The sequence below is a fragment of the Panicum virgatum genome, chromosome 7N, assembly GCF_016808335.1.
Source record: "Panicum virgatum strain AP13 chromosome 7N, P.virgatum_v5, whole genome shotgun sequence".
Lineage (NCBI taxonomy): Eukaryota > Viridiplantae > Streptophyta > Magnoliopsida > Poales > Poaceae > Panicum > Panicum virgatum.
This window is the reverse complement of record NC_053151.1, coordinates 18786824-18810787: the sequence shown is the minus strand read 5'-3', so window position 1 is coordinate 18810787 and position 23964 is coordinate 18786824. Positions and strand designations below refer to the sequence as shown.

Sequence of the window (23964 nt, the reverse complement as noted above, 5' to 3'; positions counted from 1 at the left end):
TAATCCTCAAGAGGCATTCAGGGACAGATTTGATTGTAGCAACTGCACTGTGAGGAGTTTACTAGTTACAGGTATTCAGTTTGAAATCCTACTATTCCTTAATGAGAGTATTGAGGTATCGTCTCCAAACTCCAAACTTAATATTGCGTGCTGAAGTCACCTGCCGTGAGTACTACTTGGTGCAAATTTGCGTCAACACATGTTATGCTGGTTGGAGATAAGACCTGTAATAACCCAGAAGCCCAGAAGTGACCGGCACAAATGTCTAGAGATTAAATTTGCTTTTTTCAACATTTTAATTGTTATTTTTGTTTTTCCCACAAGGTCCACGGATGACAAACTGAAGGTACAACTTTGATGAGAGGAATCGAAATACAACTTGAAGTTGCAACCTGGTTGCCAGGATATTCATTATGCACCGATTATCCAGTCCTCTGTTTGATTTACCATATACTAGATTAGTCTACTGGCACTGGTTCCATGGCTTCAGCCTCCTTTCTCAACTCATCAAACAGTGCAGACGACAAGTACCGCTCCCCAAGGCTTGGAAGAACAGTCTGTACCAATGTTTACTGGTCAGTATTCTGAAATTTCTTCATGTTAATATTTAAGGCAATGTAAAAAAGATTAGACGTGTGTGACATACCACAATGAGTTTTCCTTTGTTTTCCGGTTTCTTTGCTAGTTCAAGAGCAGCAACAGTGTTTGCTCCTGATGATATCCCAACCTGCAAATATTTAACAAGTTCAGCATCCATTAAACAATATACATCTTTCTTTATTCTAAAATTTGTTCATAATGCAGAATTCATGTTCTGCTGTACAGCCTAGAAAACTGTACCCCCCGAATCGGGTTCACCTAATCTGTTAAATACTTAAATGCCCAAGTTGGGTTCAATTAATATATTAACTCTTAATCTTGAGAACTTTGTGTTGTTTTTTCTTTTTCTTAGAAACTAGAGTAAGTACTGCTGTATTGATTACGGGTAGTATACCGTTTAAGCACATTTTTATTAAGAAGAGAAGAATTATAACCTAGTGAGCGTAGTCATCGGGGAGACGGGGAGTGATGAGAGGCCGCGAAAGATAGAAAACCTAATGTTTTTTGTGTCACTTACCAAAAGACCCTCTGTAACGAACATGGCACCATTTATGCCATTTCGAGTGATTTTGGTGATCGAATGACAACACAACACTTGGACTAATACGATTGTTAAGATGATCATTCTCAGGCTTTTAGGTTCAAGTGATGACAAAGAGGAAGAGAAGATAGGCGTAGCAAGGCCCAAAGGGCCGCCCCTACGGGGGTTCCGCTACCCGGTTAGCGGATGGGGGTCGAGGGGGAGCCGCCCCTCGCGGGTCTCAGGGCAGCGCCCTGAAAGCTCTTCAGATCAGAAGCACCGGAAGATCCGACGCCATGGGCATCGGAGCATCCGGTGGTAGTCGGAAGAACCGACGCCATGGTGTTTGGTGCAGGATGGAATCGAAGCCAAGTCAGCCTTTAGGCACCGGTTGAACCGACGGTCCAAGAAAGGGCATCGGTGCATTGGCCGTCCTTTGTACCAGAGACGATGTCAAGTGCCCAGAAGAAGTTTCTTCAGCACCGGTTCAACCGACGGTGCATCGGTGCATACCACCGGTGTAATGACGTCAGCGTCCAGGAGAAGATTCCTTCAGCACCGGTTGAACCGGTGAAGCATCGTGCAAAGCATCGGTTCTTCCGGTGGTCACTGCGTCAGCTGTCAGGAGTTCAACGGCTACTTCGGTTTATGAGTGACCGGATGAACCGACGCTACCCCTGCCAGAGGCATCGGTTCTTCCGGTGGTACGCAGATTTTCAGCTAACCGTTGGAGCAACGGCTACAAGACTTGGTGGCCTATATATACGCCTCACCCCGGCCATTTGAAGATTGCTGGAGTTGCTGGACATCGCACACACACCCAAAAACATCTCCAAGCCATACAAGAACATCAAGATCATATCCTTAGCCCTTAGCACACTTTGAGAGTGTTGTGTAAAGGATTAGCTCTTAGTGAGTGAGTTTGCAAGGCTTAGAGCCTTTGTGCTGTGGTTCATTAGTGAACCAAAACAAGAGCTTGGTGCGCCGGCACCTTGGAGCGTGAAGCTCGCCGGCAACGTCATCGACCCTCCGATTTGGTGTGGAGCGGCGACGACATCTTTGTGCGGGGGACGTGGAGACCCCCATCCTTTGTGGAGAAGCTCCTTAGTGGAACCCGGGGCCAAGGTGACCGTGATTGTGTTCACGGAAGAGACTTGGTGACCAAGTAGCAATACTCTTAGTGAGTGCTACAACAACGTGGATGTAGGTGTGCCTTTGTGGCTAACCGAACCACGGGATAAACACCCACGTCAAGAGTTTGCTATCTCCTATCCCGCTCTTTAAGCTTCCGCATTACATACTAGCAATTTGTGTGCCTTTACTTTCATAGAATAGTCTCTTGATAGGAAAGGCTATAGGTTGCTAAACTCTTTTGGGATAGGGGTTTTCACACTAGAACAACCTAGTTGCACATCTAGATAGTATGTTTTAGTTTATGTTTTGTGCAAACTAGTTGGAGCTATAGGTCTAAGTTTTTAGAGTGCCTAATTCACCCCCTCCCCTCTTAGGCTAGAGCACCCGATCACTTTCACCCTCCTTAACTGCTAATTCTCGAGCCATCTTAACAGCATCCTCACTTTTCACCTGTCATTCACCCAATTCACATAGGATTACATAATTTTTTAGTATTTATGACTGAACAAAAGAGCATCAATGTCAAATTGTTTCAGCATACCTCAAGAACCTTTTCCATTACATCCATATCCAAAATATCTGGCTTGAAGCCTACTCCATTTCCAGTGATGAGGTGTGGTCCTGCAATTAGGTTCCGTAATCAATATTAACAGAAATGGAAAAGATGCACAATGTGAAAAAGTGATTCCTTTACAGAATGTCATAGCTCACCTGGCTTTCCACCATTCAGAACATTTGCTTCAGCGGGTTCAACTCCATAGATCTGCAAGTTTCCATGTACACACCGTCAATTTACAGCATAGCTGAATACAAGTTTCAGAGAAAACAACACATGAACAACATATAATATATATTTTTTTTAGTCTGTTCTATAATAGTACCTTTGCGTTTGGGTTCTTCTCCTTGAGGTACTTCCCGACACCTGTGACAGTGCCACCACTCCCGATCCCCATGACAAAAAATATCAACCTGTCCAAGTGTGTCCTCCCAGATTTCTGGACCAGTTGTCTCATAATGTATCTGCCAAATTAGTCAGTAACTGAACTCAGGAGAAACATCATCCACAGGATAGTGCCTCTACAAAGTGAGACTCATGGGGCAATTTGAGGCAGTGTTTTGGTCATATAGCAGTCTTGTTCCTAGATAAACTAGCTCTAACTCGTTTGGTAGCCAATAGACACCAGTATCGTGCTCAGAAACTAAGCTTGGTCAAATAACAAGAAAGGGAGCGTACCTTGACATTAGCAGGATTCTGAAACTGTTGAAGCATGTATGCACTTGGATGTTTCTCATAAAGCTCTGTTGCTTTTCTCACTGTTCCACCCATCCCTTTTGTTGGGTCGGTAAGGACCAGATTTGCACCAAAGGCCCTCATGGTCACCCTGCTTTCAAGACTGGTGTATGATGGCATTGTAAGAATGAGTTCATACCCTTTTAGGGCAGCCATGAAAGCCAAGCCAATGCCCATGTTCCCAGATGTGGGCTCGATCAGTGTCGTCTGTCAAGATGTGATTTAGGATTAGTCATAAATCTAGATGCAGGTGTAATTTACCAAACAGGCACACTGAAAGATTTGCTAGCATTGTTAAGGTTCATGGAGTACAAATACTTTCTTCCTAGAACTAATTTCATTCCATTGAAATGTCATTTCAATGTGCCATCAAGTTAATGCTTTACTAGAGGAAAAAAATGAAGTTCTAAGTTGAGTTTTTCTCTGGTCAAATTTGTTGGGGACAGATTAATTTTCCAAATAATCAGTGTTTTAAAGACGACGCCTAGGCATCCAGGCGGACCCAGCTCGCCTTTGGGCAACAGCCACGCCTTGTCGCCTAGGCGCCACCTTGGCATCCAGGCGTACCCAGCTCGCCTTGGGTCGCTTTGTCACCTTTAAAACACTGCATATAATTTTAACTAAAACCGTTCTATAATGGGTAGTAGAACAGTGACTACTGACCTTTCCTGGTGTGATCAACCCCTTCTTTTCAGCATCTTCCAACATTGAAATTGCTGGCCTGCATCACAGCACACCCAAAAAGGATACCGAGATCAGTCTAATTCCAGAAGCAAATATCACTCTGATGAATTATATTAATCATGGATTCATGTTGTTTATGTATAGACATCTATACCGACATCAAATGGTTTTGCTCTTATCACATGACTGTGCAAATTTGTGATGATGAATAAACATACAAATATAGGAACCACAGCAGTTAGGTATGGATGATATGCTACAATTATGCCAACATGACTGTGGAAAGTTTGTTTCTCATGAAATATGACACCAGGTAAAAGGGAGGATACAGCAGGTACTAGAAGTACAAAATCAATTTTTTTGGAGGTGTGTGTGTATGTGGGGGGGGGGGGGGGGGCGTTTAACATATTAGCATTTCAGTGAATTTTTTCCCGTAATTCTGTTGTATACTTGCATTCACCTGATTTGTGTCCATCACAATTATTCACTACTCTATCACTTAACCGGATGTATCAGAATAATGACAACTCCTAAAATTTTCTCAGTTATATACGCAAATCATATCCCTTTGATTTTTTTTGCATTCACATGATTCTCAAATCATCACAATTTAAGATGATGGTTTATTTATGCAGGCACTACTCTTGGATGCTGTCGTTAGTGTTATAACTCCAGCCATATATCAGTCCCCATCATACTCCAGTGGACAGTGGTCCCCGTTAAATCCAAAAAAATCACCATCCTTCATTATTGCATACTTCCAATCTGTGGCAGTACCGTCCAAATTAATCCGGCTCAAATGCGCTAACCATCATCTTAAAGGTAATCCCGGCTAACACGCACTTCAAACGGAGTAATCCGGCAGTGCTGTCGGGTAAAGTCCCGAAGAATCCACCTGAGCGTCGATCGAACCCAAAGCTTACATGCAACCCACACGAATGTGAGTCCAGAGAGTACAACAATTCACAGATACATTACATTACAGAGTCTTAACTTAATTATTACAAACCAAGTTCGAAATCTCCGAAAGGTACTTGAAGTTCAAATTGAAAGTAGTTCAGAGTTCACTGCAGCGAAAAAAAATAACACGAGTTCTAAACGACGATACATGATGTCATGATGAAGCCCGTACATGACATCACTCGGCATTGTCATCGTTGGCCGGAGTCGTATCCCACTCCACCGACCAACCAGGAGGTAAAACACACGGCCAGGTCAAACTAGCTATCTGATCTTCAAACGTATCACCTGAAAACAAAGTGAAGCCACAAGCAAGGCTGAGTATTCTAATACTCAGCAAGGCTTACCCGACTAGGATATATTTAACCCTCTAACTAGACATGCAAGGCTTCTGGCTTGAGGGGTTTTGTTTTTGCCGAAGAGCAATAAAGAGTAAGTCCTTACTTTCCGATTTTAGCTGGGAATGCAATCACCCACGCGACTTTTCCCCTTTTTCCCCGGGCATGGAACAGGCCCACCGCCCTAGGGTGCCCTGCACCCGTGCGTGACCAAAGACCAGACAGTGGGGAGTATATTCCATGGCCGGTTCCATCAGGTACTTAAACTTACCGATTATCATATTCTCGGCATGTGGTTAGTACGTTCAAACGCTTAACCACCACTACCACACACCGCGGCCTTATCCATTTTCACTAAACAGACGGGGTATCACAAGTACAACAACCCCGCCCGTAAACCTTATATTGCAGTGGGTAGCAAGCATTCAACTCCTAAGAGCTCGCGAGTGACAGGAAATCACTCGACTTCTACCGAACCATTAGCATAGCCAACTAACGACCTACACATACTAGTGTTCAAGCATGGGTACCTAGGATCATGCAACTAAGGTTCCAATCAATTCCTACAACTTAAATGCACAAATAAATAGGAATATAACTGTTGCATAAATTTAAAATAGGTAGGACATGCTCCGGTGCTTGCCTTCCTGAGCGGAGCTAGCCTTGGGCTCTTCTGAACTCTGGTTCAGGTCTTCAGTGATTTCAGTTAGGTTAACTTGAACTTCACGCTGCTCACTCTCGGACTCCGGCACCAGCTCGTACGTACCGTCGGCGAGAGTAGTCAAGTCTACACGAATGCATATGCGTGAGTTGGGGTGATGGTAACAAACTTAATTTAATTCACTAAAGAGTTGCAAAATATTTTCTTTACAACTCTTTGGGCAATCATTTCTAGAGTATTATCTAGATTAACTACTTCTTATTAAGTAAGTGGGGGTTTTGTTATTTCTAGAAAAGTTATTTTCAAGTGCAAGCATGGAATATTTAAATCCGCGGATGGGTATAGCTTATGAAGATGAAATTTTTATAGAGAGTCAATTACTTAATTACAAACTTGCCATAAAATTTTCAGCAATTTTTACTGAGCATGCTAATTATTAAAAATGCATTAAACAACCACTGCTAGGATTAAGATTCATTTATACAGAATAAACCCTACAAGTAAAGATGCTAAAATTTTTACTGAGTGCTCCTAAACTCATGGTAAGTCTACTGTAAAAATTTAAGATTTAACTAAGATTACACAAGGCATGAAAAATAGCACAATGTATAGCTGCATGAATCAAAATTAAAATCCACAGACTGTTATAGCACGTTCCAGAGCCTCATCTTTTACCAGTGTGGTTACAAACCCAAAGTTAACCCCTAGAAAAATTATTAGAATTTTTCATGTGCAGGAACTATTTTTAATGAGTTAATGTAACTATCCTCTCCAAAAATCATTTGGTCCAGTTGTATTTAACTAAAAATTCTCAAACTTTTTCTACAGACTCTAGGAACGAAAATACAGGTACTATAAAAGTTTGAACCCATGAAACATATCATAACGACTTAGATAAATAAAACTATCTATCCTAGGCATAACTCAAGACTTAAATAAACTGATAGCTAGGCATGTCAACTGTCCAGAAACTTTCACACAAGGTTATACATCTAACATGTAACTCACTAACCAAAAATGGCTAACAGATCATGCTTGTAACTTTGAGATCTAACCAAAGGTATATTTTCTTTGTATTTTAAATAAAGCAAAAACTATTGAGCAAATGAAAAAGTGCATGTAGCAAAAGTTGTAGATATCTTTGCAAGGATTCCATAACTGTAATGGAGGCTAGCCACGGTCAGCGGCTAGGCAGGGCAGGGCGGCTCGTTTGGGCGCCACGGCGGCGTCGCGGCGCGTCGCCGAGCGTGTGTCGCGGCATGCTCGTCGACGGTAGGGCGCGGCAGGCTTGACGGGACGGGGAAGAGGGAGGTCAGCGGGCGAGCGTGCGCACTCGAGCGGGGAGGGAGGGTCAGCGGCGCAGCAAGCTCGGCAGCGGCGCAGCGAGCGCACGCGCGGGCGTGCTTGAGTGTCTGCGCGCGCATAGTGGGGAGGGAGAGCGAGGGAGAGAGAGGGGAGAGAGAAAAGGGAGTGGAGAGAGAAAGAGAGAGTCAACCCTTTGACTTGCTCCAAACTCAAAATTTTCCATGGGAACTCGAAAAAATTTGAACACGAAAGTTGTTCCAAATTCAATTTCCTACAGCTTTCCTTTCAGGCAAAACTTCGTTTGAGCAACGATTTGAAAGTTTAAAATTTGAATTCAAGTTTAATGAACCCACATGTTTTTCGGGGTTAACTCCAAATTTCATGTTATAACTTGAAAATTTTGAACACGAAAGTTGTTTATTTTGTCAAACTCTACAACTTTCGTTTTGGGCAAAAGTTCATTTGAGCCAAGGTGTGAGAGTTGACTTTTTGGCTCATTTAAACGGATTTCGGGCTGTTAAGTAATTGGAATTTGGGGGGGGGTTAACGTGTCATTTATGTTAATGGCATGTTTTAGACAGTGCTAAACACCGGAGGTGTCACAGCCTACCCCCTTAAAAGAATCTCGTCCCGAGATTCAGATAAGTAAGTCATTTTATGTTAATGGCATGTTTTAGACAGTGCTAAACACCGGAGGTGTCACAACCTACCCCCCTTAAAAGAATCTCGTCCCGAGATTCAGATAAGTAAGCTAAGCGAGGAAAAGGGATGTACCTCCAGTTGTATTCAGAAAACCGGGGAAATTTTGATTTAGGTAGCTTTCAGTTTCCCAGGTAGCTTCCTCTTCGGTATGGTGACTCCATTGAATCTTGTACATCTTAACTTCTTTTCTTCGAGTGACCCTTTCCTTTTGATCAAGAACCTTGATAGGGTACTCGACATAAGAGAGATCTGGTTCTACCAATATTTCTGTTTGTTCAATGATCTCGGTGGGGACTCGAACACATTTCTTGAGTTGAGAGACATGGAAAACATCATGTACCGCTGCAAGTCGAGGAGGAAGTCGCAGTCTATAGGCTACGGGTCCACAAATCTCAGTGATTTCATTAGGGCCAACATATCGGGGAGCTAATTTGCCCTTTACTCCGAATCTCTGCACACCCTTGGTTGGCGAGACTCGAAGATAGACATGATCACCCACTTTGAATTGCAAAGAGTCTCTTCTTTTATCAAAATAACTCTTCTGCCTAGACTGGGCGGCCTTTAAATTCTCTTGTATTACCCTCACCTTCTCTTCTGCCTCTGTTACGAGATCGGGTCCGAATACCACTCGTTCTCTGACTTGCGACCAGCTCAAAGGGGTACGACATCGTCGACCATATAAGGCCTCAAATGGTGCCATTTTCAAACTCTCTTGGTAACTATTGTTGTATGAGAACTCCGCTAGAGCTAGACATTTGTCCCAACTCTTGTCATAATGAATGACACAAGCTCTTAACATGTCCTCCAGGATTTGGTTCACCCTCTCAGTTTGTCCATCAGTTTGTGGGTGATAAGCTGAGCTTCGAATCAATTTTGTCCCAAGAGATGCTTGCAATTGTTCCCAAAAGTGTGCAACGAACTGTGTTCCACGATCAGAAATGATTGTCTTGGGTACCCCATGCAAGCAAACAATGTGATCGAGATAGATCTCAGCATACTTCTTGGCAGTGTAAGTAGTATGTACCGGAATGAAATGTGCCGTCTTGGTGAGTCTATCCACGATAACCCAAATGGAATCGTGCTTCTGGGATGTGTTGGGTAATCCAACAATGAAGTCCATACTTATGTCTTCCCATTTCCACGATGGGATAGGTAGAGGTTGAAGCAAACCGGCTACTCTCAAGTGGCTGGCTTTTACTCTCTGGCAGGTGTCACATTCCGAGACATATTTAGCAATTTCCCTTTTCATCCTAGTCCACCAGAAATTTTGCCTAAGATCTTGGTACATCTTGGTATTGCCCGGGTGAATAGAAAATTTGGAAAGATGTGCCTCGTCGAGAATTTGATCCCGAAGATCATGATTTTTCGGAACAACTAAACAACTTTCAAACCATAGGACTCCGTTATGGTCTTGACGAAAACACTTATACTTCCTTTCTCCTTGAGAGAGTTTTTGTTTAATGATCCCCACACCTTTATCATGTAATTGGGCCATAATGATTTGATCATGAAGAGTTGGTTCAACAGAGATGTGATTTAAAGTGCCTTGGGGAATCATTTCCAACTGGAGCTTCCTCATCTCATGACAGAGGGTTTCATCATAGGATTCCACGGATAGGCAATGGCAATGAGCTTTGCGACTTAGTGCATCTGCTACAACATTAGCCTTGCCTGGGTGATAGTGCACCTCAAGATCATAATCTTTGATTAATTCTAGCCACCGTCTTTGTCTCATATTTAGGTCAGCTTGAGTGAAGATATATTTGAGACTTTTGTGATCGGTGTAGATAATACAATGAGTACCCATAAGATAATGCATCCATATCTTTAGAGCGTGAATGACAGCTGCTAATTCAAGGTCGTGAGTAGGATAATTCTGCTCATGGGGTCGAAGAGCTCATGACGCATAAGCAATAACTTTATTGTCTTACATGAGCACACAACCAAGACCAGTACCCGACGCGTCACAATACACGTCAAAGGACTTGGTATTATCCGGTTGAGCTAAGACAGGTGCTGTAGTCAACTGCTCCCTTAGGGTGTGGAAAGCCTTTTCACATTTTTCATCCCACACAAATTTTACTCCTTTCTTCAATAGTTCATTCATTGGCTTAGCAATTCTGGAGAAATCCGGAATGAATCGGCGATAATACCCGGCTAAACCAAGAAAACTGCGAATCTGATGAACGGAGGTAGGAGGTTTCCAGTCCATCACTTCTTGCACTTTGCTAGGATCCACGGCTATGCCTTCGCTGGAAATAGTGTGGCCCAAGAATTTCACACTATCTAGCCAAAATTCACACTTGGAAAATTTAGCATAGAGCTGATGGTCCCGAAGACGTTGGAGAACAATGCGCAGGTGCTTAGCATGGTCTTCCTCATTCTTGGAATAAATAAGGATGTCATCAATGAAAACCACGACGAACTTGTCAAGCTCAGGCATGAATACCGAGTTCATGAGATACATGAAGTAGGCAGGTGCATTTGTGAGACCAAAAGACATGACTAAATATTCATAGAGTCCATATCGTGTGGAGAAGGCGGTTTTCGGAATATCACTTGGACGAATCTTGATCTGATGATAGCCGGAGCGAAGATCAATCTTTGAGAAAATCCTAGCTCCAGCCAGTTGATCGAAGAGAACATCAATGCGGGGAAGTGGGTATTTGTTTTTAATTGTCACCGCATTGAGAGGTCGGTAGTCCACACACAACCTCAAACTATCATCCTTTTTCTTTATAAAGAGAGCTGGACAACCCCAAGGTGATGCACTGGGGCGAATGAAGCCTTTGTCCAGAAGCTCTTGAAGTTGAATTTTTAACTCGACCAACTCCTTAGGTGGCATTCTATAAGGTATCTTTGAGATAGGGGCAGTGCCTGTCTGTAGTTCAATAACGAACTCGATCTCTCTATCTGGTGGCATTCCTGGCAAGTCATCCGGAAAAACATCGGTATACTCGCATACCACAGGAATTTCTTCTAGTCTAGATGCGCTCATGGCAAATGCACAGGAATTGACACACTCTCGGAATGGTAAATAGAGTGTAGTGTCTCCATACTTTGGTGAATTTAGTTCAACAGCTCTGGCGGGAATATCTATTATAACCCCATGCTGAGTCATCCAATTCATCCCCAAGATGATATCTATACCCTCAAGTGGTAGGAGTATAAGGTCGGTGTTGATGATTAGGCTACCCAACTTGATTGGCACAAGTCGTATTATTTGGTTTGAAGCAATTTTACCCCCTGGGGTTGATATCATGTATGACCCTTTCATGTGAATAAAATCCAAACCCACTTTTGCACCAAATTTTGCACCAATGAAGCTATGTGATGCACCAGAATCAAATAATATAACTGTAGGCTTGTTGTGGATAGAAAATGTACCCGTCATCACTGGTGCGCCCTCAGGAAGTTCTGCAAGAGTGGTGAAATTGATGCGCCCTTGCCTGACCTGAATAGTCTGCTTTTTGCCCTTGTTCTTGTTGTTCTGATTAGAGCCTTGGCCCTGGTTTTGTCGCTTGGGTTGCGGGCACTCACGGGCGAAATGAGTTGAGCTCCCACAAATGAAGCAACGATTTCCCTCACTGGGACGGGCTGGCGGTGGAGCAGTTGGCCTTGGGCCAGTTAACTGAGGAACAGGGAAACGTGCAACGCTCTGCTGCAGTGGAGGCCTGATAACCTAACGCCCTGGCTGAGGGGCTTTCTGAGGAATCTGGGGTGCAATATTCTGCACTACGCGATACCTCTGTGGCTACGCACTAGAGGGTCCAGCTGGCGCTTTCCTCTTTTTTTCAGCACGGTGAGCCATGATACAGTCTTCTTGAGTGAGTGCGAGATTAACCAGCTCATTGTTTGTGTCGACCTTAATGGGGTTTAGACATTCCTTGAGCTTGGTATTTAAGCCTCTACGAAAATGATCACTCTTCTTAGCATCTGTGTCAGCATGATAGCCTGTGTACTGACAGAGATTGTTGAAAGCTTGGGCATATTGGAGAACTGTACGTGTCCCTTGAGTAAGAGCCAGGAACTCATTCAGCTTCCTTTCCATGAGTCCTTCTGGAATATGGTGACCCTTGAATGCAGTCTTGAATTCATCCCAAGTGACAATGTGATCAGCTGGAAGCATGCCAAGGTAGTTATCCCAACAAAGACGCGCCGAGCCGCGAAGCTGTTGCGCGGCAAAGCGAGCCTTGTTTTGCTCTGAACATGGCACCAGAAGTAGTGAAAACTTGGACTCGATTGTGCGAATCCAAGCATCCGCATCCAGTGGCTCTTCTGTCTTGTTGAACAGAGGGGGCTGAGTTGCCAAGAATTCCAGGTAACCAGCAGCTTGAGGTTGATGAACATTGGGTCCACCCCGCTGCTGCTACTGTTGTTGCTGTCCCTGGACGAGTTCACGGAGTAACTCGGTTTGGGCGGCCAGATATTCCGCAAAGTTGGGTGGCGGTGGTGGCGGCCGCTGCGATCCGCTACCATTCGCGTCCCCGAAACCCTCAGGGTTGCCACGTGTCGCTCCCACCATCTGGAATGGCAAATTCTCTCATTAGTATGGTGACATATGACTTCCCCAAAGTATAGAAGGGTAAGCGCGGAAAAGTAGAATTGGAACGGGTATGATAACAACAGGGACAACAACGCTGTTCGTCCCAAGAAAATCCATAACTTGCACTCTGTTCATCGAAATGCGCCCAAATTTTGAAAGCAGATAGATAATTTATCATACTACAACTTTGGTATTCAACTCCAAAGCTAAATCGACAGTTAAGGTGGGCGAAAAATGCAATTTCTGCCTCTCTGTCCAGTCTGCTTTTCAGTAGGCCGAGGTACACTGCTCGGGCCATAACTTTTGGCACATAGGTCTAATGATACTGAAATTTTGTGAGCACCTAGATCATGAAATTATCAACAACTTTGGTATTCAACACATAGCCCATAAATGCAAGGAAACATGGATAAAAATTTAGACAAATTTCTGCAGCGATAGATCCAACTGCAATCAAACCATTACAACCATCCATCAAGTTCTTAGCCAAGGCATAAGCGATTAAGGTACTTTTACATATGAGTGGCGCTCATTACAAAAGCAAGGTACTCAACTCTTAGTTAGCCTATTACATCACTGTCCAAAAGTTAGAATACCCTATAGAGGAGTATGCGCGACGGACTACTTAAGACATCATCTAAAAGTCGTACAGATTGTTGACAGAAGACTTGCTCCTTAGTGGTGAGTGAGCTCCCGGAAGTGGTGGCAGGGGCACTCCAGACGTAGTGTCAAGTCCTGAGATACCCTGAACCTCCTGGGGCTCCTCCTCCATGGCCTCAGGCTGGGCTTGCTGAGCCTCCAACATCTCAATGTGATCCAAGGCATCATTCAGCTGAACCTGTTGGGCGGTGAACTGTTGCTCCAGAAGTGCATAGTCAGCGTCCCTCCCATCCAAGAGAACATCACGCTCCTCAATTAGACCCTCAAGTTGGCCAACATGGGCATCAAGATCCCTGATCTGCTCGTTCTTCGCAATCACTATCTCGTGGCTGGTCCGTGCAGAAGCAATGATCTGGGCCATGGCCTTGGCATGTAAGGTCTGCAAGCGGTAGAGTGCATTCATGCACTTCACTGACATGGAGATAGTCTCTGCAGCTCTGTTCTGCTGAAGGTACCCAGTGTGTCCGACCCGACTAAGCCAGTTAGGGTCATTGGGCTGCTCTGCTGGGAAGAGGCCAATAGGAGCGAGTGTGACAGCTGCATAATTCTTTTCGCAAAACTTGTTGAGTGCTGTCATGGCTGCAATTTCCCAAGTGTCAACCAGACGGTGTCCAACTACCTCCAGCTCCAAGGAAGCCCAGTGAGCGGGAAAAGGGTGGGGAGCATGAGTCATGCGCACGCGACAGCGCGCAACTCCCATCTCATGGAACTCCTCGCCCACATAGCGCGGGGGACTGGGATATCCGGCATCGCGCATCACTTCCCAAAGAATGGAGAGAAAACCCTGCCAGTGTGTGCACTCAGAGTGTGCACACCCATCCTCATCAAACACCAGGAGAGCAGGGGTAGCCATCTGTACAAAAGATGTGCACAAGTGAGTGATGGTCAAAACAGGTTTTGGGCAGTGCACGAAAACGAGTATAACTGAAAGCACAGAGCTCTAAAAATTCTCAAACTTTACAGGAACATTCCTAAGGTTCTTAGGCACAACTTTTCTAGTCAACTCAAGAGCTAGATCAGAGCCTAAGAAGGTCTTATCCTTAGAGTTTTCCTTTGCTGTCTGCCCAGAATTTTCAGTGACCAGAGAGCTAGTAAACTGAGTGCTTAGGATAAACTACTAAGTCTAAAATTACCAAATTATTACATCAGCTCGGTGAGTAAATTTGGCACATGTTTTGTGTTGAACACATCTGCAGAAAACATCTCTAGGAAGGCCTAAAAATTCGTGCAACCCAAGTGCTCAAAGCTGACAGAAAAACAGGGTGTCAAAGTTTCTAGTGTACCCCACTGTATACTAGTCAAAAAATCCTCAAATTTAAACAGAAGCTAGTAGACAAGTTTTGGGGCAAAATTATCCACTGGCACTTCTACAGATAAAGTCATCTACCATGTCAATTAAATTCATCTTCCAGGATCTAGCAGAAATGACAGATTTCTAGATAGACCTTAAATGAGAAAAGATGAACCGTGCTCACGTGCAAACCTTAACCTTGCCGACTAACCCACATCTATTTTCATTGGCTTTCAATTCTATGAGCATGATGCATGCACGACCTAATCGTCCTCCCAAGAAAAACAATTGCCAAATAGCTTTGGACTTACGGGGTTAGCACCGGTGGCATGACACAATTTACGTCTCTACCTATATATATATTTCTAACCGAGTTCTAACTGTTCTTAACTTACATAATCGCGGTTAGTGTACCTGCAGAAAATTGACAGATATATTCATTGAACCTTTCATGCCAGCACACATGAAAGCGTCCCCATACATTACCACTCACTATAGAAGCGGCATCCATGCGTCCAACACTGCATGGACAGCGCTCATACGCTACCGAGGTGACATATTTACAGTTTCTTTTACTCCCAATATAATCGACTGATGGTCGGTATATTGGCAGCAGCTCAAGTAGGCCACTGCTTGAGCGCAGTGTTCGGTTCGCATCACCGACGGGAAGGTCAGACTCCCTCAGCTGACTGAGTATATTTTACTCCCAATATAGCCAACTAATAGTTGGTATATTGGCAGCACCTCAAGTAAGCCACTGCTTGAGGGCAGCGTTCGGCTCGCATCACCGACGGGAAGGTCAAACTCTCTCAGTTGACTGAGGATCTTACCGTCTTACCTTAGCGTAGGTGCGTCGTTACATAATGTAAGTACTGAATTTAAAGTACAGAAAGAAATGTGCTGGTAAATAAACCATAAGTTAGATAGCCACCTAGCAACTCCTATAATTTTCCCTAGGGTTTTACGTGCTATACACGATCCTTAACGAACCAACGTATTTTCCAAACGCGATCGTGTGGCTAAGTTTTAAGTAAAACTTTTGAAATCTTGTCGCACTCTCGGGTGTGCACTTTGTTCGGCTTTGATGCCAGTTGTGGCAGTACCGCCCAAATTAATCCGGCTCAAGTGCGCTAACCATCATCTTAAAGGTAATCCTGGCTAACACGCACTTCAAACGGAGTAATCCGGCAGTGCTGTCGGGTAAAGTCCCGAAGAATCCACCTGAGCGTCGATCGAACCCAAAGCTTACATGCAACCCACACGAAGGTGAGTCCAGAGAGTACAACAATTCACAGATACATTACATTACAAAGTCTTAACTTAATTATTACAAACCAAGTTCGAAATCTCCGAAAGGTACTTGAAGTTCAAATTGAAAGTAGTTCAGAGTTCACTGCAGCGAAAAAAATAACACGAGTTCTAAACGACGATACATGATGTCATGATGAAGCCCGTACATGACATCACTCGGCATTGTCATCGTTGGCCGGAGTCGTATTCCACTCCACCGACCAACCAGGAGGTAAAACACACGGCCAGGTCAAACTAGCTATCTGATCTTCAAACGTATCACCTGAAAACAAAGTGGAGCCACAAGCAAGGCTGAGTATTCTAATACTCAGCAAGGCTTACCCAACTAGGATATATTTAACCCTCTAACTAGACATGCAAGGCTTCTGGCTTGAGGGGTTTTGTTTTTGCCGAAGAGCAATAAAGAGTAAGTCCTTACTTTCCGATTTTAGCTTTCAAGTTCTAGTTCAATTAACCGTTCTACATTAGCATCTATCCAATAGCATACATGGTGAAAAACAATCATTTTACATCATTCAATCATATTTCTCAGCATCATTGTTCCACTTCTTACTCTATGTGGCAAAAGGGTTAAGCAGTCTCAATATCCGTGAGAGACGGACGATTCGAATCGAATTTGTTAACCTGGCCAGGCAGACCTAAACACACGCATGGGAATGCAATCACCCACACGACTTTTCCCCTTTTTCCCCAGGCATGGAACAGGCCCACCGCCCTAGGGTGCCCTGCACCCGTGCGTGACCAAAGACCAGACAGTGGGGAGTATATTCCACGGCCGGTTCCATCAGGTACTTAAACTTACCGATTACCATATTCTCGGCATGTGGTTAGTACGTTCAAATGCTTAACCACCACTACCACACACCGCGGCCTTATCCATTTTCACTAAACAGACGGGGTATCACAAGTACAACAACCCCGCTCGTAAACCTTATATTGCAGTGGGTAGCAAGCATTCAACTCCTAAGAGCTCGCGAGTGACAGGAAATCACTCGACTTCTACCAAACCATTAGCATAGCCAACTAACGACCTACACATACTAGTGTTCAAGCATGGGTACCTAGGATCATGCAACTAAGGTTCCAATCAATTCCTACAACTTAAATGCACAAATAAATAGGAATATAATTGTTGCATAAATTTAAAATAGGTAGGACATGCTCCGGTGCTTGCCTTCCTGAGCGGAGCTAGCCTTGGGCTCTTCTAAACTCTGGTTCAGGTCTTCAGTGATTTCAGTTAGGTTAACTTGAGCTTCACGCTGCTCACTCTCGGACTCCGGCACCAGCTCGTACGTACCGTCGGCGAGAGTAGTCAAGTCTACACGAATGCATATGCGTGAGTTGGGGTGATGGTAACAAACTTAATTTAATTCACTAAAGAGTTGCAAAATATTTTCTTTACAACTCTGGGCAATCATTTATAGAGTATTATCTAGATTAACTACTTCTTATTAAGTAAGTGGGGGTTTTGTTATTTCTAGAAAAGTTATTTTCAAGTGCAAGCATGGAATATTTAAATCTGCGGATGGGTATAGCTTATGAAGATGGAATTTTTATGGAGAGTCAATTACTTAATTACAAACTTGCCATAAAAGTTTCAGCTATTTTCACTGAGCTTGCTAATTATTAAAAATGCATTAAACAGCCACTACTAGGATTAAGATTCATTTATACAGAACAAAACCTACAAGTAAAGATGCTAAAATTTTTACAGTGCTTCTAAACTCATTGTAAGTCTACTGTAAAAATTTCAGATTTAACTAAGCATTATACAAGGCATGAAAAATAGCACAATGTATAGCTGCATGGATCAAAATTAAAATCCACAGACTGTTATAGCATGTTCCAGAGACTCATCTTTTACCAGCATGGTTACAAACCCAAAGTTAACGCCTAGAAAAATTATTAGAATTTTTCATGTGCAGGAACTATTTTTAATGAGTTAATGTAACTATCCTCTCCAAAAGTCATTTGGTCCAGTTGTATTTAACTACAAATTCTGAAACTTTTTCGGTAGACTCTGGGAACGAAAATACACGTACTGTAAAAGTTTGAACCCATGAAACATATCATAACGACATAGATAAATAAAACTATCTATCCTAGGCATAACTCAAGACTTAAATAAACTGATAGCTAGGCATGTCAACTGTCCACGAAACTTTCACACAAGGTTATACATCTAACATGTAACCCACTGACCAAAAATGGCTAACAGCTCATGCTTGTAACTTTGAGATCTAACCAAAGGTATATTTTCTTTGTATTTTAAATAAAGCAAAAAATATTGAGCAAATGAAAAAGTGCATGTAGCAAAAGTTATAGATATCTTTGCAAGGATTCCATAACAGTTGAGTTTGCATTTTTATGATTTTTCTAAGATTTTTAAACGAATTTACAAGTTTGCTATTTTTCGAAACAAAAGAAAAAGGAAATGGAAACTTGCATCTAGGCCCCTGGAACAATTTGGGGGCACACACATAACCCCCTTGGTCGGAGTTGGGACAGAGGAGGCGGCGGCAGGGGTTTCCCGGCGAGGAGGAGGCTCGCCGGCGGCGAGGATGGCGTCCAGGGGTGAGAGCTCACCGAGCTCTACCTGTGGGTGGGTGTTGTGGTCAACGGGGATGGCCGGAGCAGGGTCGGCGGCGTAGCAGCACGGCCGGCGGCGGTGGCGAGCTGCGGCGGCGGCGCTCCGGTGGCTCTGGGCGGTGGAGGTTGGGTCGTCGAGCACCGGTGGGAGGTGGGGGAGCTCGTGGGCGAGTCAATTTGGGTCGAGGAAGGGCGGAAGAGGGGGTTCCGTGGCGGGTGGCGGCCGGCGGCGGCTCTGGCCGCGACAGCGGCACCCGGCGGCGATGGGGATGGGCGAGGCTTGGCCGTGGAGCTTCACCGCGGCGAGGAGGTCCCGTTCCGGGGTTCAATTGGGACCGAGGGGCACCGGAGGTAGGGGCTCCACGGTGAGCTCTAGCGGCGGCGGCAATGGCGGGGCGGCAGCGCGTTCTGGCACTGGGGCGGCTTGGCTCGGCTTGGGAAGGGAAGGGGAGCGGAGTGGGAGGGTGGAACGCCCTTGGGCGAAGCAAATGGGGAGGGGGAGCTCGGCAGGAAGGGGGGGCGTAGAAGAAAGGAACAGCGGCGCGTGAGCGGCGTGCGGTGGCGTGCCCGCCGATCGGCCTTGATGGCGGGTCAGGGCGCAGCGAGTGGGTTGGTGGCGTCGGTGGCGCACGGTAATGGAGGCTGGCCATGGTCAGCGGCTCGGCAGGGCAGGGCGGCTCGTTTGGGCGCCACGGCGGCGTCGCGGCGTGCTCGTCGACGGCAGGGCGTGGCAGGCTTGACGGGACGGGGAAGGGGGAGGTCAGCGGGCGAGCGTGCGCACTCGAGCGGGGAGGGAGGGTCAGCGGCGCAGCGAGCTCGGCAGCGGCACAGCGAGCGCACGCGCGGGCGTGCTTGAGTGTCTGCGCGCGCAGAGAGGGGAGGGAGAGCGAGGGAGAGAGAGAGGGGAAAGAGAAAAGGGAGTGGAGAGAGAAAGAGAGAGTCAACCCTTTGACTTGCTCCAAACTCAAAATTTTCCATGGGAACTCGAAAAAATTTGAACACGAAAGTTGTTCCAAATTCAATTTCCTACAACTTTCCTTTCAGGCAAAACTTCGTTTGAGCAACGATTTGAAAGTTTAAAATTTGAATTCAAGTTTAATGAACCCACATGTTTTTCGGGGTTAACTCCAAATTTCATGTTATAACTTGAAAAACTTTGAACACGAAACTTGTTTATTTTGTCAAACTCTACAACTTTCGTTTTGGGCAAAAGTTCATTTGAGCCAAGGGTGTGAGAGTTGACGTTTTGGCTCATTTAAACGGATTTCGGGCTGTTAAGTAATTGGAATTTGGGGGGGGGGGTTTAATGTGTCATTTTATGTTAATGGCATGTTTTAGACAGTGCTAAACACCGGAGGTGTCACACAATCCATCCTTCATTATTCCTCATACACCACACGTTGGATCATCTTTTTATCCCTTCATCCATGCCATTCGCATTTGCGGTGAATAACTCTACATCAGGCCTCGGTATACTTGATGAAAGGAAGTTGCATCTGTCTCAATCACTAATTCAGTTAAATATGCAGAACAGCATTTACCCTTGAAACTCAATTAGGTTACTGTTGAGGTTAAACAGAGCGTCAAAATGGGGTGCGAAATTTTTCGGTTGGCTTGCCAGAAAGCTGTATAGAAGTTCATAGCCATATGCCGATTCAGACTAATGAAGGCTAGTAGCTTACAGAGTGGGGTTTGCCAATGAATCTGGACTTTTGAGGACCCCTCTACATATTAAAGAGGCCTATTTCTCCACTTAGGGACAGAGAAGATTTGAGGTCCCTTATTTGAAGGAGAGGACTCTCCATTTAATCTTAAAACGAGCACCCTCCAACTTTTTTAATAGAAAGTCTAATCCCACCAGATTTTCAGAAAAAAGAGTTGTCAGATTTACCTTAAAAATAATTTGAGGGCTCCAGTGCTTAGGAAGTAACATTTTTTTTATCCGTGCCATTATTACGAAAAGAAACTTTTACACTGGCTCCAGTTCAGAAGAAAATGACATTGTAGTATAAAAAGTAACTTTCTGGTTCCTGACAGGAAGTAATTTGTCAATAGTATACATAATACGAAGTAACTTGTGACTAATTTATATAGCAGAGGAAGTAAGATTTGTTTTTGAAAAAAAGTAACTTCTCCACTGGTATTTTGAAGCTTTTCTTCAAATGCAACATATGGATGGTGGGGATAGATAGGGGGCTTTCTAGCTATTGTTATCGGAAGAGCCCTCGCCTGGTATTTGATATTTGTCGAAAGCGACATCGTAGAGGCTTTCCAGGATATTGCTGTCATCAGTATCGTGACACCAGCGACTAAAAATGGGTCCCCCTCAACATGCATATATATGTCTGACCCACATGATGCTGACAATGTCGTACGTATTATATTGCGCAACAAACTGAAGTGTGATTTGATGTACATATACATGTAAAAATACATATGATATTTATATTATACAATTATGTTACACCATGTTTCTCTCTCGATCGTGCGAGTAATAGCTACCAACACGATTCCTCACAGAACTTAGCACTTGAATGCATCTTGGAGATTCTAATAGCAAAATCTCAAATCTCTAGCAGCAGAATGTTGTATTTGTACTATATACTGAAAGAGAGAGCTTTGTATGTTGATTTGATGCCAGTCCGTCCTTTTCAAGGAAATTATATAACAAAAGGGCAAATGAATGCGATGTCGCAGTGTTCAGCGTTGCAGAAAGATGGAAAACTGCAAATGCAAGTGAAGTTAATCATCCTGGTGCCGCAGGTGCTGTATCCTTGTGTATCGGCAAGTGGGAAGACATCTTGGAGGAATGGTGCATGCAAACTTCTTCCCAGTTCTTTTAGTTTCATTCATTTCAAAAGGTGGAGATGCTTCCATGCACTAGGTTAATTAAGTTTCGACTATAATCATCGTCAGGGACAGACACGGGAAACCAGCCACCAGTGAACAACCCATGTTACTCTTTTGCTATGCTAGCACAACTCTTTTGCTATGCATGGAGTCTTTACGTCGCGTCAGTAATGGGTCCATTATACAAACAGATACTCTAGGGATGGAGTACTTATTTTGTAATTGTACGGCCCATTTCTCTAGGGATATGATGTTTAAATATATGTCTGATGTATGACATGCATGAGAGACAAAGTCTCCTCTTCTAGACCACTTGTGATATTTATTTGTAAAAGCAGGCATGTTTTGCAATCTGTGGACACAACAATCATTTTAGCACTGTTGCATGTTGGGACTTGGGAGTGGCTACTATTTATAGCCATACTGTTTTCAAGATGTACGTTAGAGGCCTTATACTGATCTAACACACACCATATCTCCTGCAAATTTGTAGCCATTCATCATCTGGTCATATGCCCTGGGTGGCCCATGCATGCTCCTTGATTGACAGGTAGCAGTAGCAAATCATGCATGGCGACGTGTTGTAAACGAAAGATGCTAAGCAAAGATAGCGCTAATGTTGCCGGGAGACAAGTGCATCAAGCCAAAAGATAGCGCCTTCCTCAGACAACGAATCTTGGTGATCAGGATCTCCATGGCAATTTGTGGCAAAGTTTTATAGTCACCCTCCATTCCATAATGCAAGTATTTTCAGTTTTGTTCCAAGTCAAAGTTCTAACTTTTTTATAGTAAAACTTCTACATTTTTATTAATTTTATTAAAATATACCATCCACATCAAATTAGTTCATTAAGTCCACTATGAAATTATCTTTATAGTGTATTTATTTAGTATTATAGATGTTAATATATTTTATATAAACTTAGTTAAGTTATACGAAACTAAGTGTCTCAAATTTTAAACCAGAGAAGTCGATCACGGAACAAAACTACAAGGTAAAGCATGTTACACTTATGGGTGTAAAATGTCTACTTTTGATCACTCATCTAATTAAATTCCAACATATCATTCCTTTAAGGTTGGCCTCAAATGCTAAAAACCTTGGAGAATGTCTAGTGTTCATAGCAAAATCAGCTTTCGAATGAGATGCGCATCAATCTTTGAAATTGGCACGAGCAAAGGTGTATGATAATTGGAGTCCACAATAAAAAGATATGGCAAGAAGAGTTGAAGAACAAATTCAAACTTTGTTCCTTCATTTACTACTTTCTTCAAGAAGTTTCTTTTAACATGACTACTTTGTCGAACTTAAAACCAAATGTTTGGTTTCATGATAGAGATTTTGGATAGAGAAGGAGAACCAACCAAAGAGGTTTTCCGGGATATTACTGTCATCAGTATCATGACACCAGCGACTAAAAATGGGTCCCCCTCAACATGCATATATATGTCTGCCCCACATGATGCTGACAATGTCGTACGTATTATATTGCGCAACAAACTGAAGTGTGACACGTGAGGAGGTATCGAGACCAGAAATGAATAATAGATAACTGATGACCATGGGCGTTGATAAATTGTCTCTTGAGTGGAGAATCAGTGGGGTGCAAACTGATTGCTAATGGTGGCACGATGGCACCTGATAGACTGAAAATGAGTCACCTGTCTTTGACGCTGAAGGACGGCTGCAGGAACTCGAGCTTGGCCGCGATCCGGGCGCCGCATCCCTCGGTGACCTTGTTCAGGTAGACCATCGGCGTCCTCCCAATCAGCTGGAACGAGTTATGGAACCATTAGTAAAGTTGCTATAGGGCGACCTATGCGGCCATCATGTGTTTGTTGTCAAGTAAGAAAGAACAAGGGCGAATCCTCGTCTGAATAATGTTCTTAATTCTGTACACAGAGGTAAAATTGAAGCATAAATATGGAGTTCTGCATTCAGCTCTCAACAAACACATAATGGGCACGGAGAAATCATCATTGAGACCTGCTGGCCTGCTAGCTCATCCATCCCATCATTTTCTTGACAGAGATTGGTATGGTTTCAGACAAACAAGAATTAATGATATGCATATAAACCAGCATCAATCGCAGATACGAGCCGTGAAGGAGATCAGACTGAAGAAGAATGTCACCTGGGATGCGGAGTCCCTGATCTTGAGCCCGGGCAGGACGCCCGGATCCGCAGCGGCCGCTTGCAGCTGCTGCGTGGAGAAGAGCGACGACGAACCCGCCAGCGAGATGGGAGCTGCTGCTGCTACTCCCTGCTGGAGGAGCGACCTCCTCCGCATGAGCCTCGCCAGCATCCTCTCCATTCTCGACGCCCTCCGGCCAGGCAAGCAAGCTACCTCTCGCTCACTGTGTCACGCACCGTGGATGATGATGCAGGAGTGGCCACGAGTGGAGGAGGCCAGTGTGCGTTGGGCGCTGCTAAAATAGCAGCCAAGGGCAGGCCCTGGATGGCGGTTGGTGAGGAGAGCGTTCATTCGTTGCTGTGCAGGGAGCCGAGGGGGCGTCGTACG

At 44.2% G+C, this 23964-nt stretch overlaps 1 pseudogene; it reads right to left on the bottom strand.

Moving 5' to 3' along the window:
• Window positions 1-249: 249 nt before the first annotated feature.
• LOC120682691 lies at window positions 250-23847 on the bottom strand (annotated as a pseudogene).
• Window positions 23848-23964: the final 117 nt, after the last annotated feature.